General features: G+C 36.2%; 1 long non-coding RNA gene and 1 pseudogene across 1 annotated transcript; one reads left to right on the forward strand and one right to left on the reverse strand.

The window, feature by feature from the left end:
• Positions 1 to 2,780: 2,780 nt before the first annotated feature.
• Positions 2,781 to 4,438, forward strand: LOC137716911 (uncharacterized). The gene is made up of 4 exons (XR_011065762.1): positions 2,781 to 2,842; positions 2,965 to 3,003; positions 3,097 to 3,770; positions 3,954 to 4,438. It is a non-coding gene; the product is annotated as an uncharacterized lncRNA (long non-coding RNA).
• A 5,521-nt stretch (positions 4,439 to 9,959) lies between these two features.
• Positions 9,960 to 10,945, reverse strand: LOC137717368 (L10-interacting MYB domain-containing protein-like; annotated as a pseudogene).
• Positions 10,946 to 13,694: the final 2,749 nt, after the last annotated feature.

A 13,694-nucleotide genomic window follows, 5' to 3' on the forward strand; every position in this document is an offset into this window, starting at 1 on the left:
GAAGGGAAGGGGGGGGGGGGGGGGGGGCGCGGGGGGAGGGGTGGGGGTGGGTGGATATAAATATATGTGTTTCTTAAATCCTTCTTTATAGTTTTTCATGCTTTTCTAGGACTCCAAATAATAACACCAATAAACAGAAAAGACATTGCTACTAATAATTAGAAGAAAGAAAATCATCTATGAAGGGGGAAATCATTCTGCTTGCCCAAGAGACCATTTTCAATCTTTTTCAAAGGCAGAGCACTTAAAATAATTATGGTTCAAATTTCAGAGCAATTCAAAGCCAAATCAAACAACTTTCCTTTTTCAATAAATGGTATCACCAACTCAAAATTTTTTACCTTCAATCACCATGTAAAACCAATAAGCCCAGAAAAAAAATACCAACTTGCAAGTTCATAACAAACAAAAAATTGAAATAGAAAGACCAAATAAAACAACTTATTAAAGCCTCCATATGTGCAAATAAATCATTTGAATAATCCCCAACGATTACCTAGAATAAAATAGCCAGGGACAAATACATATAATCTCACAAGGAAACAGAATGTAGCAAGAAAAAAGAAGAAATTCTTACAAGTTTCTTTGCTAAAGTTATTGATTAATGGTCCTTCCTTCAGTTTTTTTTGTTTGTAAATTTGTGAATGTAAACCTGCAAGTTCCAAAAGCAAATAGAAAAAGCCAGGGATATATATATATATATCTAAAAATTAAAAACCAAATTTTACCCAATTAGAGTCCTTGAAAGATGGATGAAGAAGTCGAGGGCTGTTGGCGTGCTCAATTTGGAGGCAATGACCTGCAAATCCAAAACCCTAAGTTAAAAAGAATGATAAAAATTGAATTCGTTAACCATTTGGCCACATAGTAGTCTCGTAGGCCTGGAGAAATTTGGCATAGATTTTTGTAGTTGGTGAAAAGGGTTTCTATGGCTCTTGGGTTTTCGGTGGTGGCTTAAGAAACTGGAAGAAGGTTAAGAGACCACAGGGTGTGGATTTGGCTTGTTGGTTGAATCGGTCTCTAGGGTTTTTGGTTGTGGAGTGTGATAGACAGCGAATAAATGAGAGAGGGTTTGAGTATTTGGCTTAGAAGATCCCGGTAATGTCGCGATAGAGAGAGAAGAAGATTAAGCCCCAGTTTGGGGTTGAGGTGATTTTTTAAAAAGCTACCATGAAAAAAAGCTGATAAGGATTTTGGTGTTTGGTAAACATCCCAAAACAGCTTTATTTCAAAGTTTCACATGAAAAAAAGCTAAAAAGTGGAAGCTGCATTTTGCAGCTTCCAGAAGCCGCTTATTTTTCCAAAACGCAGAGCTACAGTACCCAATTAATGAATTTTTTCAATTTACCAAAACTGCCCCCTCCTTTCTCCTTTCTTCTTCTCCCGATCCTACACTCTGCACTCTCTCCTTCTCTGTTGCAAAAAACTCCCGCCGCTGCACTCTACACCCTCTTCCCTCCCGCCGCTGCACCTCTTCCTCCTCCTCCTTTTCGTTTCTCTCTGTCACTCTCAACGCCACACCGCCGTCGCCTTCCAGGTACCAACTACTCGACTTGCTTTCAATTTTTGCTATAATTAATTAATTAAATTTTTAGGTTAGGGTTTGGCTGCTATTTTCTTTTGCTGCGTTGCAATTCTTCTTATCCCAGATTTTGTTTCTCGTAAAATTTCATACCCTTATTTTGGTTTTTCCATTTTTTCGATTTTGCCCTTTTCTCGCCTGTGTTCTCCTCTTCGTTTCCCTGTTCTCCTCTTCCTTCTTCTTCTCCTCCCATTCGTCGATTCGACTAGTTATCGTTGTTCACCGTCTATGGATAAATCTGTAATATTGTTGTATATCGCTGCCTTGGCAGCTTCGTTTCGATTAGTTTCTTCTTCTGCTCTCTGCCCTCACGAGTCCGATTTCTTCCGTTACAGCCTTCAATCTCAATGCCCCATCTCGATCTCCCCCCACCCACCCCTCAAGGTGTGTTTTACACTTCCGATTTCTTACATAACTGATTAATTATTCATTTATTTGTTAATTTAATGTTTCTTTTGTTGTTGACTCTGTTGATTATTGAAAATCTCTTACTTTTATGGGTTGGTGATGTCTGGATTCAATTTCTTTTAGGATATTGTTTCAATTTTTAGTCAAATTTGGTGATTTAGAATGCTGGGTATTTCGGTTTTCAAGGTTTTAAATGCAAAAGGATAGTTGCTGTGATGTGCATTAGAGTGATGAAAGAAAAGATGAAAGTTTGAAAGAATTTGGATTTGTTAAGTCGCTGTATTTGTGATCAATGAGCTAAAGAAGGAAATTAAGATAGAAATTTGAGATAGCTTTGTTACTGAGATGTACAAATATGTATTGACCTCATGGTAAAATAATTCCGTCAAAGCACTAAGGTCACCTGTTAGATAGGATTTCTGGCTAGTCACTCTGCGGGTGTGGTGATAGTAATGCGTTATCCACTGAAGAGCTTGCTACGAAGTAAAACTTTGTATGAGTAAGCTATTAGTTTTTGTGCTTACATAAAAGTTTTGCTGCCTCGGAAGAATCTTGTGAGGTAGTTTTGGGTAAATCATGTGTGCTTGTGCAGCTATGGGTCCAAATTTAAACTTTTCTAAGCCTCCAAATGGTAATCTTCATACTTGCTTTGTATTATTATAACATTTTACATACTTGCTTTGTATAATTATTACAATACAAAACAAAATTTTCAATGTGTTGGTTTTCATGCCCTTTTTCGTTTCATCTTATTTTCAGTTGCAAGATCATGTTGAATACATGGGTTCGCATGCACGCATTGTTCTTGTACCATCTATACGGGATGCTAACCACGATTTTGTTTTCCCTCAGGTAATGTTACTTTTGAGTAAAAGTAGTATATATCTGTTTAATTTGCTTACCTTTTTTTTAGGTAAATAATTTGTTAACAATTCATTGAGATGATAATAGAATGTAATATCTTGGTTGTGCAGCCTGCCTTTGATATTCATCCACCTGATCTTAAGCATCAGGTACATGTTTGTAGATTTCGAGCTTTCATCATTCAGAACACATTAATTTTCTGCAGTTATGCTTACTAAAGTGATATTACCATTCGTACTCAGATAACTAGTCTCACAAATCCAGGGATTTTCGAGGCAGATCAGGTAACAAAGCACTTACCTTTAAAATGACCGCCTCTGTAAATTTGCTAAAGTGAGTGTTGATGCTAGAATTATCAGTTTGGTAGTCCAAAATTTTATTATCTGAAGGGCTTGGATTCTAATTTAGCAGACAAGGTTGGCCAACAGAGATGGATTGGCAAACAAATGAACTGTAACTTGATTGAGCTCTATCCATGACCATTTTATATTATCTATCGGCGTTACAAATCTTTCGATCCCTGCTTTAGTTGCATTGATAAGCCAAAGTATGATATGATATGGATAAAGTTTTCATCCACATTCTGGTTTCAGGTCAAGATAGGTTGCTGCTCTCTGGATGTTCTCAAACCAGTGACCGCATGAGTAGACTTGCAAACCATATAATTAGCCAACGCAGGCAAGTCCTAATCTCTTAGAAGTTCTAGCGCATGATGGTAGTAGGTCTATATGGTTTGAGGGGCTCTACTATCTGATATTCTAAACTTATTTTGCAATTTTTTTGGGACAACTTTTATCCTCTGTATCCACCAGCAGAAGACACTCCATTGGATTTTTCGCTTGCTCCCGAAGCTCTAAACATCTCATTGATCCCAGATATTCTCATCTTACCCTCTGACATGAAGTATTTTGTGAAGGTAAATGTCAAAGCAATTCCAATTTCAATGTCAAAGCAATTCCAATAAGTCGTACAGAAAGGTGCACCTCACCTCGCGCCGATAGAGATTGGGTTTTAAATTTTGCGACCGAGAGATATGTAACCAAGATGTTGAAATGTTTACCTACAGAAGCTAACGGGGATTTTACTTTTTTGAGTATAGGTACTGAACCTAGGCGAAAGAGGTGAAGAGAAAGATCAGGTTAAATGCATTTGTGTCAATCCGGGAAGACTTGCCAAGGGAGAAGGAGGAGGTACTTTCGTCGAGCTTGAGTACTACGGTAATCCTGACACAACGAATGCTTCGATTGTAAGCATATAAACATCGGATTTAAGTTAAATTTGTTGCAACTTGTACTCAATTTGCAGTAAGTTTCAAAAAGCTCCATAGGCTAGGGTCGATTGCACGTCATTTATGTGCTTTGTAACGACTGATGGTGATAAATTTATGGTGCATTTCATGCAAATATTAGTCACACTCGTTGATAGGCTCCCCAAGGAAGAATCAAACTCATGCGCGTAGGCTTTAAGAGTCGATGTGAGACCCTGATAGGAAGTTTGGACCCTTCTCCATAAATGACAAGCAATAAGCGAAGACCAGCCTGTCTAATGTAACAGGGATTCCGTGCTGATAGTATTCTAAGCTAATCACGCATTATCATATAAGAAATTAAAAAACATTATCATCTCTGATTGGTTCGTGTTGAAGTTCTCAACTAGCCCCGTTAGTTGATATGATTCTTGATTTTTAGCCCGTTTTAAACTTCGTTTGTATTACTAAACACACAAAAATTTAAGTATTGGAATCGTTTTAATACCCATGTTTTAGTAAATCGCAGAGAAGTCGAGAATCATAACGGTTCCAATTTTGATTTATATATTTACATTTAGGGATACATACAAATACAATTAGCAAATTACAGAGCATGGTTCTATGTCTTCATGTCCAATTAAGTACATTAACAATATTGTACTAATGAATTCTAACTATTCAGTCTAAAATATTTCAATTGAAGTAGTTTGTCATACTAATTAATATTTAAGATAAAGTTTATAAATATGTTTGTTTTACAAATAAAGTATATTTAGTAATTCACCTTTATTGGTTAAGAAAATTAAATTAATGGCACATCTAGTATTATACCCTTTTTGGTCATTTTACACAGTCACAGCTGTTTTACATAAAAGTTTACCAAACACTATCATACTGCTTTTTTTTCCAAAAGCACTTTCACAAAAAAGTTTACCAAACACTCTGCTGGCTTTTTTTCACAGCACAACAGAAGCAGCTTTTTTTCAAAGCACAGCAATACCAAACCAGAAGAGACGCGTCGGTTGGATTGGGTCACAGCGATGTGAAATGGGAGAAGTCTGAGAGACAGAGAAAGTGAAAGTGAAAGAGAACGGTTTAGAATTTAGATGGGCTTTCTCAAATTTTTTTAATACTTTACTATGTTTCTTTTTTCTTTTTTTATTTATTTACTGTTGGAAAAGTGATGAATCACTTTCGTCACCGAGAATACACATATGTGACCCTTTTGCAATTCCTCACATATCATACTTTGTTAGGACGCCATTGTACCTCGCTATAGATTTTAGTAAGGACTTCAAAAAATTTGTGTCATCACTTTTTCATCTTAAAAGATATAAAATAATTTTAAGTGACGCTTATGATTTCTTCGCTCCATTCTAAAATATGTGATGTATTTATCGTCACCTATGTGTTCTCAAATTTCATACCTAAAAAACTAGTCATGCGTGATGCTCTGAACAATTCGTCAGATATAGAAAAAATATGTGACGAATTTTTGGGCGCCACATAAAATTTGGTCACCTATTCCATGTTTTCTTGTAATGGACATAGGTAAACCTGGTTAATGAGACTGTGAAGAAAACCACTCCTCTACTCGATAAGCACAAAGGTAAATTCAATTCCTGATGAAATAAAAAAGAAGGAGAAATTATAACTAAATACATTGAATTACAAAAAGCAGAAATTTCAAATAAAATAGATACCTCCTCAAGTAGTGCTTTAACTTGACGAAACTTTTCAGCCTCACTATCACTTTCTCAACCTAGTATAGACAATGTAAAACTTTTCAACATGTGCAATCATATGAGAACAACTAACAAAGATTATTAGGGTGTTTCCTGTTATGACTTTAAACATGAATTTCAAAGAATGGGAAAAGGGGTAGAATGTGAGTTTCATACGATTACATCACCAATTATTTGTTATGACTTTAATGCATGAATAATAATGTAAATCCAAAAATCAGAAGCAAAATTAGCAAATGTATTGAATGCCCAAAAAAAAAAAATCAGAGAAATACCTGATCAAAGAATGAAGACGATCAGATGATTTTTTGGGAATATTAGAGTTGGGTAGATGAGAAGCGGTGTTAAACCCTCAGCCTCCTGCTTTTTCCTTTACAAGTTTATATTAATCCTCATCCGAACTACAATAATAACTCTCGCTATCCTCACTACTATCATTTCCGGATTCCCATTCGTCTTCAACTTCGTTTGCCTCTTCTGGTGCATTGTATTGAGTCAGATCATAAGGTCAATTGATATTTCGAATTCGGGAACTCCAGGTTTGTCAAACGGTTATTGGACAATATTAGTATCCTAGAATGTTTCTTCACCAATTTCTATTGAAGATGATAACTGTGGTCAAGGACATTGTCGTTGTTGTCATCATGATCTAGTTCTGGAATATCATATACCCCTCTTTGATCAATCTTCTGAACAACTTTCCAACCATTGCCGGCTTTAGGGTCGTCTAGATAGAATATTTGTTTCGCCATAGTTGCCAAAATGTATGGATTTTCATCGTACCAATGTCTTGTAATAGTAAACCATGGTCTCGCTTAACACTCGTTCGGTTATGTAGGTTTGTATCGAACCAAAGACACTTAAACAATATCACTTGACACTTGTCTTTGTAAAGCAATTGTACTACACTAGTTCGTTTGCCATAAAAATTAATGTCTTCATTGTCGCCTGCACCCAGGACATGGACACCACTATTTTGAGTAGACAACTTGTCATCACATGTTGCCCCCAAAAACTTGATCCCGTTGACATGACAACCTGAGAACAATTCAACGTGAAGCGGTCCTCTCGCCAAGTTATATAATTCTTCATCGTAAAAGGGTGAATTCAATTCCTTTAATTCGTTCATCTAATATAACATATACAAAAAGTTAACCTGTTAGTGTAACCAAATTTAAAGACGGGGATGAACAAGTTGGAAAATATGCTCAATTCAAACCACATACAACTTACATGTGTAAGAAACCACGAAGGAAACAAGTCACGATGCTTATTGGCATATAAATGTGAAAGATGTTCCCGCTTCATCAACTGTTCATGCTCTTCAAGGTATGGCAAAGTCTCGTCACAATTGTTGAGTATGAACCAATGCACTACCTCTATGTCCTTTTTGGTAAACAATTGGCCTTTTACAGGATCGCTGAATGGTCATGCGATTTGGGCAAAAAAAAAAAAAAAACAGTTTCTCTTTTCTAACACCACCGTCATTATTGTGTTAAGGACGATTGAAAGTTGTCTCAACATTTTGAAGATACATTGCACAAAAAGTAAGTGACTCATATGCAACCCATGCCTCCACAAGTGATCCTTCAGGCTTTGCCCTGTTTCAGACACACTTTTTCAACTCACCAAGATATCTGCACAAATAAAAGGTATGCTACAAATTATTCAAAGCGTTTGTTGATCATGAATCTGTTATATATATATATATATATATATATATATATATATATATATAGACGCTTAATTAAGTACCTTTCTATTGGATACATCCATCGATAGTTTACTGGTCCGGTAAGCAATGCCTCATCTGCCAAGTGAATCATCACGTGAATCATACTTGTAAAGAAAGCTGGGGGAAATATCTGTTCGAACTTGCATAAGATGTTCACAATGTCATCCTACAATTGTTTAACATCCGACTTCCGCAAACACCTTGTAGTCAACTGCGAAAAAAATCTCGACAACAACATAATTGGTTTCACCACATCAAGAGGCAATAAGTGTCAAATACCAACCGCAAGAAGGCGTTGGAGTATCACATGACAGTCATGACTCTTCATGTTTGAAAATTTACACCCCCTCATGTTCACGCAACATGAGATATTGAAAGCATACCCATCTAGAAACTTTATAGAAGAAATAAAGTTGAAAAACTTTTTCTTCCCATTTGGTTTAACTGTAAAAAAAGGATGTCCCTTCTTCAATGTACCACCGACTCTCTTCATCCACAAGGATGACCTAATGCCCATTCATTCCAAATCGAGGCGAGCTTCGATCATGTCCTTTGTTTTTCCTTCAATGTCTAGAATTGTCCCGACCAAAGTATCAAACACATTTTTCTCAATATGCATAACATCTAGGTTGTGTCTCAATTTAACTTTGACCAGTACGGGAGCTCAAATAACATACTCTTGTGAGTCCAGTTTAGATAAGTAGTTGGTTTGGGCTTACTGACCTCTTTGCCAAATTTCAAAAGGTTTAACTAATCCAAAATCTCATCTCTGGACCATTATCTTGGTTTTGACCGCGTCTTTTTTGTGCTGTAGAAGACTTTATTGCTCTGATGCCACTCATTGTCCCAAGGGAGCCATCTATGATGACCAAGATAACAAACTTTTCTCGCATGCCAAGACGATGTTACATTCTCCTTGCATATTGGACATGCCAAATAACCCTTTGTCATCCACCCAGAAACCATTGCATATGCGGGAAAATTGTTTACTGTCCACATCACTACCGCTCGCATGGTGAACATCTACCCTGTATACTAATCGTATGTATGAACACTGTTTTCCCATAAATCTTTTAACTCATCAACCAATGCCCGCAAATAAACATCAATAGACTTTCCTAGATCTTCAGTAATTAAAAGAGTCAACATCATGTATTTTTTTTTCATGCACTTCCAAGGCGGCAAATTATAAGAAAACATGACGACCACCCAAGTGTTGTGGATTCGGTTTAAAACCCCAAACGGATTAAATCCATCGGTGGCAAGTCCCAATCTGACGTTGCACGGGTCAGCTGCAAAATCAGGGTACATTCGATTGAATTCTTTCCATGCCTCTCCATTTGCAGGATGTCTCATAACATCATAATTTACCCGTCCTTCTTTATGCCATCTCATGTCGATTGCGGTATGCATCGACATGTACAATCGTTGCAACCTAGGCTTCAATGGAAGATAATGCATTACTTTTTGTGGAAATCTTGATCTTTCTATTCTGTGATGTCATTTTAAAACCACAGCTCATTGCAGACAGGGCATTTATCCAACTGTTTGTTCTCCTTATAAAACAATATACAATTATTTACACATGCGTGAATTTTTTCATACCCCAATCCGAAAGCCTTCAACACTTTTTGGGCATTTTTATAATCTTCAGGTAAACAATTCTCCTTTGGAAGCATCCTCTTGATAACTCCCAAAAAGTAATCAAAACACTTATTTGATAAACAAAACTTGATCTTGCCATGCACTACTCCACAATTGCTGTGAGCACCGAAAAGTTCTCGCCACCCGGCTATAATTCTTGTTTGGCATTTTTCAATAGTTTTTCATAGTTTTTGAATGCCTCATTGTCCATGGTTGGACGACCGTCATCTCCCCCTTCCTGATTGGTGTTGCTCGAGGCGTATGGATAAACCTCATTTAGAATATTCATAACTTGTTCACTAGGATCCACATTAGATTCAACAGTGTCCACTTGTGTCACGTATGAAGACGAAGCTTGGTCTAATCGTTCTCCATGATGATACCAAGTAGTATAGGTCTCCATTATCCCATTTCTTACTAAATGAAATCGAACATTTTCGAATGTCTCCCATATTGAGTTGTTACACCTCCTACACGGATATCGGATACCTTGTATCATGTGCAGTGTATTCCCATCCGGCACAAGCAAATGTGAATTGCATGTCAAAATTACATGCAGCCATAACATTTTGAGTCAGCATTCCTTTTCTACCAATGTATGGAATTTGATCCAACGTTTAACAAGAAATCATAATCCAACATTCAGTAAACACAAAATACAAGCAACATTCAACACATAATCTTAATGCAAAGTACAAACCACACATAGTTGTAATTCATAGTTTTAGCTCCTTATTGTTGATTGTTGAACATAAATTTCAACCAAATCAGCCGGACTTTAGGACCTTTTATCGTAGCAAACATCTCTCGCTTCTCTGCACTGCAAAATAAACATGTAGCAAACAACCATAACTCGCTAGGTGGCTCACTACTAGGCAATTGTGCAACAACCACTATCACTTCCGGAATACTACTGCCTATATGCAGCTGCGTCATCAATGAGTTTGCAGAACTCCTGCTTTCATAAGCTTCAACAAGACGGTCAATTTGACCACAAAGTTTTGCAACACCTCCAATTGTGTTCCCTTTCTTATGAACCTTCTTCTTTTGCAATTCTCCTTGGTTAGCCGCTCTTTTTTATTTCCCTTCCTAGTAGCTTGCCTTAGATCCTGAATAGTCTCAGTTTCTTCCTCATCATCCGAATCAATTTGTATTATAGATTCCTCTCTTGTCTCTGGTGGTAGTACTCCAGATGAAGTTGCCCAGGCATGTTCACCAGTAGCAACTGTGTTTGAGAACATCGTATCTAACTTGTCCTCCATCTCAGGACTAATGCCCTTTTTTCGCAATCTTCCATATTATTTATTTATCTACAAGTAAGAAAGAATATGGTTAATACATATTGCATGACACCATAATACATATTAAAAGATAAATACACAAACTTGAATTTTATTATTCCACCACTCCTCAGAGGCATCAACGGTACCCTTGCTCGAATTCCACCCTAGGCCAATTTCTTTACCAACTAGCTCTTTCCGCAACTTCCACTCATTTTTAAGTGCATCCCACTTATTTTTCAGTTGCACTCTTTCATAATCATGCCCTGTCTCTGCCTTGAAGTTAGCTCTAATATTTGCATATCCTTCTTTGTTAAAGTGAGTACCCGGATGATGTCCGGCCTCAACCTCCTTGATGCATGCATCACAAAATATAGATATATTGTGGGCATTCCATGTAGCTGAAGGGTTTAACGAAGATGCCCCCTTCTTTGCCATCGATACCAACTAATGATTTTTATATATATACATATATATATATATATATATATATATATATTAAAACAAAAACAAATGATATTGTAATATAACTAAGAAATAACTAATCAAACTTTCTAATTTCTTTATTATTACCACTGTAAAAATTTGATGGAAATGAAATTTGAAATCAAACTATTTTGCTAAGGAAAGACACATCACTTGGAGAAATATCAGCAAACTCCAAAGTGGCTTAAATTGCAATATTATGACTACAAAATACTTAATTTGTTGGTGTGGTCATGGCAGGGAAAAAATAAGATCACAGCCTCAAGCTAGCCCAACAACACCAGAAGTTGTCATTTCCTTTTGAGAAAGTTAATTTTTATTATATTAGGCAACAATACGCCTAGCATCACAAACAACGTGGCATTGCTTGACTCTTAGATCCAATACTTGAGGACCTCTCAACGGCATCTCCTTGACTCTTGGATCCAACACTTGAGGACCCTCTCGAACAAGAGACTTGTATTGGGGAATAATTTGCTGGCCAACAGTGGCATTGCTTTGGCCATCACAATTTTGCAATAAGTATTTAAGTGAATCAGAGATAACCTTCAAATAGTTATGGGCTTACCCTTGTGGTTTCTATTACATGTATTTGTAGAATTGAAGGATGGGCAGGCTTATGGACTGTTTGCTTTTATTTGCTTCTTTTTTTTTTTTTTTTTTTTTCTTACATAACTTATGAGCATTTGGTATTTATGATTAATGTTTAAATTGCAGATGTAAACGTGAAGGTTAATGTGATTCGTGCGCTACATTCTCAGATTGCTAATAAGGAGACTTTGACTGGGCTCATATTAATTACCTAAAACCAAGTACAAACCAAGCTTTAAAAGCTCTGGAGCTTTATCCGTTCAAAACTGAAATATTCCAAGTAACATTTGATGCAATACATATGGAGCAATTCAGAAGCTGAGTTCACAACATTTACTAATATTAATTGTTAAATAAATATTTCATCAATATATATTACTAAACAACATTAACTTGTTGGTTAATCATTTCATTTTTAGTTTAGTTTTCACCTGAAGATGAGAAAAGTATGTTGGAGAAAAAATGATTGAAAATGGGTCACGTGATGAAAGAAAATAAACAAAAAAACAATGAAGGAAAACAAATTTAGAAGTGAAGACAACTTAATAATTGTATTTTTTTTCTTTTTTGAACATACGATATTATACACACTAATGGAGAGAGGGCTGGACTTAGCTTACAATGGGCTAGCAATAATGTGGTTCAAATTTGTCTTTGGCGAGAATCGAATCTAAGACATCTCACTTACAAGTGAAGAGAAATACCACTAGACTGTAGTACTAAAGTACCAATAATTGTATTTTGTTTTAATTTTCATTTTGTGTATATTTCCTGACAGTTATTTTACATCTGTCTTACTAACTTTCCTCTACTCTTCTATATGTGTCATTCCTCTCATGTCTTCTGACTCTTTCCCCTTAATTTTCTTTATTTCTAAGAGAAAAATTAAAAATTAAATGGTTAATTCTACACCGTTGCTGTTTGTATAATAACATGTTAATTAATTCAACTAGGAGAGTTTTGAGTAATTCTTATACTGAGAGAATAAGTAAAGCCATGCATTCAAATACGCATTATTGTACATTACTAGATTCTTCCTTGTCTAATTGATTTTGAACACCACTAACTTCTACATGCATGGTCTGAGCATTGCATATGGTAACATAATATAATTTGTTTTGTCTCGTGTTTTATCGACCGACAACATGCCCCGCATTGGTTTTCGATTGGGTGCTTTTAAGTTCAACAAATTCAATAGAGTAAAGTAAGAATTCTTACGAACAACATGTACAATTTTCATAGACCAATTTCGAATTTGTAGCATTAGCCTCACAAAGAATCGATATATTGTCGAGTTAGAGTGAGCGGACAAAATCCAAAGTTTACAAATTTGATAGTGATATTACTATCCGGTGTTCGTGGATTTTATGTTCTTACTGTCAATCATATAGACATACGAAGACGTGTTCTTGGATTTCATGTTCTTACTGTCAATCATATATACATAAGAAGCCAACAAAAAGCAAGTTAATGGACTGCATTGGCATCTAGATATCAGAAAGGCTGTGATCCCTGCAGCGTATAACGTTTGGTTCGTCAGGACGATCATGACCGCGTGAAGAATATTACTACTTGCGTGCGTTCCTCAAATCTTTATGGCCCCATTTCCACTGTTTGCCAAGCAATAAAATCATGAGACTGACTGCAATGAATGGAAAGAATATTCTCTCTCTCTCTCTCTCTCTCTAGCTTTAGGGTTTGGGAGTTGAAGGGCAACAATACCAGTTCAAGCCTTGAAAGTTGGATACATATATAAGTATGGTATGTGGTAGTCCACAAAACTGTATAGTGGGTCCATAATTCAAATATTGGATACAGCATGCCGGAATAGATCTCATTGCGCTTTCAATAATATCTATATTCATCATGGCTAATTCTTCATGCAATCATCCATTTTGCTCAACTGGGAACCTGGGATCTTGCTTTATAAGAGAGATCTACTGCATGTCTGCAACATGCATATGCATTGGAGGAGATTTGCTTGCTTTATTAAGTATATTCTTGCCGATTCCCTTTTTGTGGAGAAACCTTTATGTGTATCTGAAACATATATAATTATTTCACATGTTATAACAAATGTGAACGATAATGTTAATATGTTCCATTTTTA

This window comes from Pyrus communis, chromosome 15 (genome assembly GCF_963583255.1).
Source record: "Pyrus communis chromosome 15, drPyrComm1.1, whole genome shotgun sequence".
Classification (NCBI taxonomy): Eukaryota; Viridiplantae; Streptophyta; class Magnoliopsida; order Rosales; family Rosaceae; genus Pyrus; species Pyrus communis.